We start from the raw sequence: 7,248 nt of genomic DNA on the forward strand, positions 1-7,248 counted from the left end.
AAAAAAAAAAAAGCCGTGGAGAAGAAGACTCGTGTGTGGATGAATCTTGAAATCAGTTTGAACCCATAAACTCATGATGGCTGTGATATAAGGAAATTGTGTTTAAACTTGGAAACCGGCTTTATTCTTCTACCTGTTTTATGAACAGCAGTATAAGTTACATACAATAAAATGCAGACTTTATGTACATTTTGATGAGTTTTGACAAACATATACATTTGTGCAAACACCATCCCAGAAATGACACATTCCACAAAGTTCCCTCCTAATACCTCATTCCAGGCATTCCTTGCCCCCTTGACACAACTATTGCTCTGATACCAATCATCATAATTCAGTTTCTCCTGTTCTGGAACATCATATGAATGGAATAATATAACATTTAAACTTATTTCCTGGCTTCTATTGGCCACATATAAGGCTTATGAGACTAATTGATGTTACTATATTTATCAATAGTTTGTCCCTTTTTATGGCTGAGTAGTATTCCACTGAACAAATATATATATGCCACACTTTTGTATCCATTCACCTGCTAGTGAACATTTAGTTCGTTTTTTGCTACCATGAATGAAGCTGTTATGAATGCTCTTTTAAATATCTGTCTGTGGACATGCATTTTCTTTCCATTTTAGGATTACTAGTCACAGATTTGACTTGATGACTCTTTTTAATTTTTTATATTTTTATTTTTTAAAGATTTATTTATTTAATTGTGTGTGAGAGAGAGAGCATGCAGGAGGGAGGGGCAGAAGGAGAGAGAGACTCAACCAGTCACACACTGAACTTGGAGACCAACCTCATGACCCTGAGATCAGGACCTGAGCGGAACTCAAGATTCGGCCACTCAATCGACTGTGTCCCCCAGGCGCCCCTTGATGACTCCTTTTAGAAGAAACTACAGTAGGAGCAGATCATTCTGAGCAAAAGGGCCTTTTTTATCCATCTTTAGCCCCTTGGTGGTCTCAGCCCAGGGGTTTGGACCACCCCCTTCTGCCACCACCACCCATCCCCAACCTTTAATACCCATTGAAGGTATATGTCAAATTCCGTGTTTCCTAAATATCACAGCCAAACAGTGTAATAAAGTCAAGGCCCCTTTCTCATTCCTATTCCCATTTAAATAACTGGGGCCTACTTTTAACATCTCCACACTTTGTAGCTAGTGAGGAGACACACAGTAGCCACGTCTCTTTTTAGATTGAAAAGCGGTCTGGCGTTTTCAGAGTAATTGCTTCAGAAACTCACCTGCCCAACCCAGAAGTCCCCCTGGGTAGCGGCTTTGAATCTCAGGGGTGACCACTGTGCATACGTTTTGCACTCAAAATGAAAACACATCCAGGATTCAACATTCCACGTTCTGGGAGGATTCTGAGTGCCCCCTGCTTTTTCTGAGCTATAGGAAGGGATATGTTAATAAGACCATATTTATTTTTTATTTTTATTTTTTTTTTTTAAGATTTTATTGATTTATTTGACAGAGATAGAGACAGTCAGTGAGAGAGGTAACACAAGCAGGGGGAGTGGGAGAGGAAGAAGCAGGCTCCCAGCAGAGGAGCCTGACGTGGGGCTCGATCCCATAACGCGCGGATCACGCCCTGAGCCGAAGGCAGACGCTTAACCGCTGTGCCACCCAGGCGCCCCAATAAGACCATCGGAACGCCGGGATCACGCCCTGAGCCGAAGGCAGACGCTTAACCGCTGTGCCACCCAGGCGCCCCAATAAGACCATATGTAAAGTTCACCCCAGTGATGCTTCAACATCCTTGCTGAGAAAGATGCACTGAGATGTTTGCTGCAATCCACGCTAAGACCCTTCTAAAGGTTTAAGGACTTTGTGAAAGTGGAGAACGCTTTATTGGAGGACGGTGGTCTGGCTGCGGGATCACCACAGCTTTTGTTTAGCCCGCAGTAAGCCCGTTGTCAGTGCTTGGATGCTCGCACACACAGGTTATGCCCGAAGCTCTCACACATTTCTGATGTTTCTGGGGGTGCCGCATCTCTAGCTGATTTAATCCCATCGACTGATTCTTTCTGTTTTGTTTTGCTTTTGTTTTTGTTTTTCTCTCTGAGATGGGCTGACGTACAGGGGACACCATTTAAACATGATTATTTCATCTCCTGATTTTTTTTTTAATTTCTATTTTTTGGTTTTGGTTCCAAATGTTATATGAGTTCCCAACCACTTTCTGGTTTTTTTTTTTTTTAACCAAATAGGCATCGAGTACCATGCCCATTTTACAGATGGTAAGAATGAAACAGAGTTAGGTGGCTTGCCATGTTGCGTTATAAATTACCCCTTTCTCTTCCCGCTGTGTCAGGGCAGCACGTGGTACAGGCTGGCGGTGACGCCCCAGCTGTGTCCTCAGGACGACCGAGTGGGAGACAGCTGCCCCTGCAGCCGCGGAGACCCCTGACATCAAGCTCTTTGGAAAGTGGTGCATCCATGATGTGCAGATCAATGGCATTTGCTCGCAAGATTACATAGCAGTGAAGGAGAAGTATGCTAATACCTGCCCAGTAGTGCAGGGCGCTTCCCCAAGGCACAGTGCCCCATTGTGGAGCGCCGCCCCAACTCAGTGGTGATGCACCGCCTTAAAAATGGCAAACTGCTCACGACCATGCGCACTGCCAAGCACGCCTTTGAGATCATCCATCTGCTCATTGGTGAGAACCCCCCACAGGTCCTGGTCCATGCCATTAGTAACAGCGGTTCCTAGAGGACCCAACCCAAACTGGGAGAGCTCGAACATGGAGGCGTCAGGCCGTGGACGTGTCCCCACTACGCCGTGTGAATCAGGCGGCGCACAGGTGCCCATGGGGTCATTTCTGGAGCATCAAGATCACCACCCAATGTCTAGCAGATGAGCTTACCATGAAGCCAAAGGGTCTTCCAATCTATGCTATCAAGAAGGATGAATGGGGAAGTATAGCCAAGTTCAAGCTTTGATCGCCTGTGTCCCCAATAAACCTGTTTGCCCTTCAAGGGCAACCTTAAACACACACACGTGAATTATATATATATATTATATATTTATGTATTTTATGTATATTTATATATATGTGTGTGTGTGTGTGTGTGTGAGTGTGTGCATAAGGCCACTTTAAGCATTTCCAACATCGCGCCTGTACCCCAGTCTGGGTGAAAGCAGCAACTTATCTCTGTTCTGAGAGAAATCCCTAGAATAATTCTTAATTTTTTTCAGTGAAAGAGAAGTAGATGCTTGTGTAAGGGAGGGGTTTGACAAGGTAGCCCCTCCTAGATATGCCCAGCGGGCACTGAGGCAGGGGCAGTAAATTTGCACACGAATGAAGAAACATCTGGAGAGGAAAAGGATAGATTCTGAACCCTTTCTCTCTTCGGGGCCAGTATTTGAGAGTGTATCTGATAAATTAGGATGGTTGCAAGAAGGCTACTAGGCATAGAGGATTCAAAGGCCCCCGCAGGGGAAATCATCATAGAGGAAGAAACGGTGTGCAGAGTAAGCTGAAAACACCAAAAACTAACCTAGCAAAATCCAATAGAGATACAATGCAAATCATAAACATAATTTTAATTTTCTTGTTGCCACATTTAAAAAAATAAAAGGAAACGTACATAATTTTGATACATTTTATTCAACCTAATGTCTCCAAAATATTATCATCTTAAGAAATAATTAATATAAAAATGAGATGCTTCATATTCTTCTTTATGTATTAAATCTTGAAATCAAGGATGTATTTCCTACTTACAGTGCCCCTCAGTTTGGACAAGCCACATTTCAAGTGTTCTTACCTTTAAGTAGCCGCCATGTTGGATGGTGTGAGCCTGGAGGCTCATGGGAGAAAGACAAACGTCCTCTTAGCAGTGATTCTCACACAGTTGCTGTGCTTTTAAGAGCCACGGTGGGAGTGTCAGCCAAAGCTGAAACCATAAAGTTCTGGGAGCTATACACTCAGGGACAGCAAGGGTAGTGAGGGTGACACCACAGAGCAGCGAAAGAACCACAACTCGACACTGTGAGCCACAAGTGGACTGAGCACTTTGCTTTACTCTCTCTCTCCATTGTTTGGAAAAAGAGTTGATCCTATAATTCTTGGCCAGTTGGTGTAAGGAAAAGAAGAACTCAGGAGAGAATTTGGTTTTACACAAATGGAAGGAGAGGAGATTTCAGCCAAGAATCTGGGAAATGGGTCAGACCAGTCACAATGATTTAGTTGTGTGTCAGCCTTTCCCATCCCCCTCCCTCCAATGTAGTGTGAGGGCCTTGAGGGGAGGAATTAGGATTCACTCTTTTACGGTAGCTCCCAAACCTTATGCAGCACCGCAATTGTGGCGAACTGGGCAAGTCTGGTCGTCTTCAACCTCTTCCCAGGACCTAGAATGAGACTCGTCATGGCATTCAAAAATTGTTGAAGGACTGACCAGAGAAATCGGAGTTCCTTCCCTCTCCAATGCAGCTCCCTCCAAAATGGACATAACCAGAAGGCTCCCCCTGCTCGTGTCTCAAGTAAATTAATGTAGGTGTTACTCTACCTACCTAAGTCAATGGGAAGAAAAAAAAAATACAAGAAAAATGATAGGAATACAAGGTGTTGTGTTTATATGATGTTTTAGATCATAGAGAAGGCTCTCATATGCAAATCTCATTTAAGCTTTCACATGTTACACATTCGGAAAGGGTTCAGTCAAGTGACTAACAGGTCATTCAGCTGGAAACTGATCCTAAGATGTCTAACTCTAAATCCAAATAATTTTCAGTCTTCCTTCCCCTGCATTAGAGCTGCCTACAAATACAGGACCACCTGTGCTGAAAATAAAATGCTCTGGACAAATGCATGGTATTTTTATCGTGTTCTTATCAAGACGGGCTCAGTCAGCCCTGACTAAGAAAATATTATTACTTGAAACTGCCTTTGACCTATCTTTACATATATTAAATACAACTATTGACCCATCGGAAAACCCAGAGTAGTTCTAAATAAAGATTTTCATTTTCCAGGTTGTACCATGATAGTTTGTCTTCTAGGATAAAATGACTTCTTTGGAAGCAGGGGAGAATTGATTTCTTAAATCTGACCCAGACGTCAGATTGGTGTGCTTTATTGTATGAGTCTAACTGAATGTTTTCTTAGCAGGATCTCCTGTTACTGGAACAAGGAGATTTTGCACAATTTATTCATTGAAGCAATGGGAGAAAATAGGCCAGACCATACAGCTGGCTTAGAAAACAATGTAAATGCATTTTTGTTCAGTAAACAATTGAAGAGGGAAAATAATTTCCTCCCAAGCCAACAGAAAGTGGGAAAGGACAAACATTTGCTCTTGCCAAATTCAGTCTGAATTATTTATTACCTGCTACAGAACAGGGTATGTGAATAATATTGTAAGAAGCAGCAAAGTTCTGACACCTTCTCAACAAAGAGTTTGTAAATAGTTTGTAAATAGTCAGTAAATTACCACACATCATTCATTGCAAGGGGGTGGGTCATGGTCAGTTGTGACTATCATTATACTCTCCTAGGTTCTGCATTGTGGAGGGCGGGGGAATCTAAACACTTCTCAATATACTATTAAGAAATGAGTGCACTTGAAGTCCAAAGACCTGACTTCATTCTGTAGCTGTGTTGTCTTTTTCAAATCACTGAAAATTTCTGAGCTTCCCCTTGCCTGTTGTTAAGCAGGCTGAAAATATCAACTTTGTAGAGCTGTACTGAGAATTAAGTGAGCTAATAAAAGTGAAATCTTGTGCAATACCTGACCCATAGTTTTAACATGCACAGATCATTTATTCCTAGTGACAAAATATATTCAGAAATATCATTTTTCTGATTTAAATATGGCTGAGAAATTGGTGTTTCATGTCTAGGAAGCTGATATCATAGCTTCTCCTACAGTGGACTTGCAATAATGTAACAGTAATTCATCAGTCGTTCATTCATTCTTTCACTCCATCATCATTAAGAAAGCTTTAATTTATTGCCCACAGTGTGTATGGTGCTGTACCACACCCTGAGATATATCAGTTCACAAGGCAGACAATAAATCTATCCCCCATAGTCTACAACCTATAGGCTACTGTTGAGGGGCCGTGGGGAGGGGGATGTTGTTATACAGGAAGGGCCTTGGCTTCCTAATGTGAGAAGGATGGTTTCGATGGCCACTGTGAACAGCAAAGGACATTCTTAAAAGGGTGTTTAAGATACCCATCCGATCATTCCAGCTTGCAATCCCAGAGTACCAGGCTGAGATACTGAGACAGCCAGGATCTGACAGCCTTCCCTTCTTATGACCACCACGGTAAGCTGTCATGTTAAGGAAAAGCAAGTGTTCATTGGCAATCAGATTATAAAAGTTCCATACTTAAAACAGTGTTCTTCAAGCAAAACCAAAAGGAACGTATAAGATCTCACTTCTATTAATAATAAAAACTCTATCGCAGAAAGTAGATCTGAGAACACAGTGATCAAGACAAACTCCAGACAAAGATGGAGTTTTAAATACATGGTGCAAGGGGATTGGGATTTTGGGGGGGAAAAAAAGATAAAATTACATTCATATCACACCATACACAAGAATAAACTCTAAATGGATTAGGAACCTAAATATAAAATATGGAACCATACATGTACTATATGGGTGAATTCCTTTTTAACTTCAGACTAGGGAAAGGCTTTCTAATTATGACACAAAATCTAGAGCCAGGAAAGAAAAGATTGATACAACTGATTACAGAAAATATATAAAATGCATAACACAAAATATCATAATCAAAATCAAGAGTTAACTGAAGAAAAAGAGTAAATATTTGTATCATGTACCATATCCAAAAGTTTAAGATGCCTAATATGTGGAATTCTTAAAAAATTAAGAACAAACGACAAAAATAATAGAAAAATAGAAAAAAATCATATGGACAGGCAATTCAGAAGAATATATAAACATTGTTCTGTAAAATACGTTAATTTTTTATACTTTATTCATTTTTTATTATAATAATATTTTTTATTATATTATGTTAGTAATTTCAAATTAGTAGTCAAAGAAGTGCAAGTTATGACAATGCTAAGTTATTATTTTTCACTTCTCATATTGACAAAAGACTTAGAAGGAGGAAAACACAAATGGTATTAGGATGATTGGACATCCACATGCAGAGACAGAATGTGGACACAGACCTCCACCCTTCACAAAAATGATATCAAAGTAGATGATAAACAAAAATACAAAATACAAAACTGTAAATCTCCTAGAGGATAACATAG

At 40.8% G+C, this 7,248-nt stretch overlaps 1 pseudogene; it reads left to right on the forward strand.

Moving 5' to 3' along the window:
* Positions 1-2,950, forward strand: part of LOC100479829 — a 3,916-nt pseudogene extending 966 nt beyond the window's left edge.
* The last annotated feature ends 4,298 nt before the right edge of the window (positions 2,951-7,248 follow it).

Source organism: Ailuropoda melanoleuca, chromosome 11 (assembly GCF_002007445.2).
Source record: "Ailuropoda melanoleuca isolate Jingjing chromosome 11, ASM200744v2, whole genome shotgun sequence".
Taxonomy (NCBI): domain Eukaryota; kingdom Metazoa; phylum Chordata; class Mammalia; order Carnivora; family Ursidae; genus Ailuropoda; species Ailuropoda melanoleuca.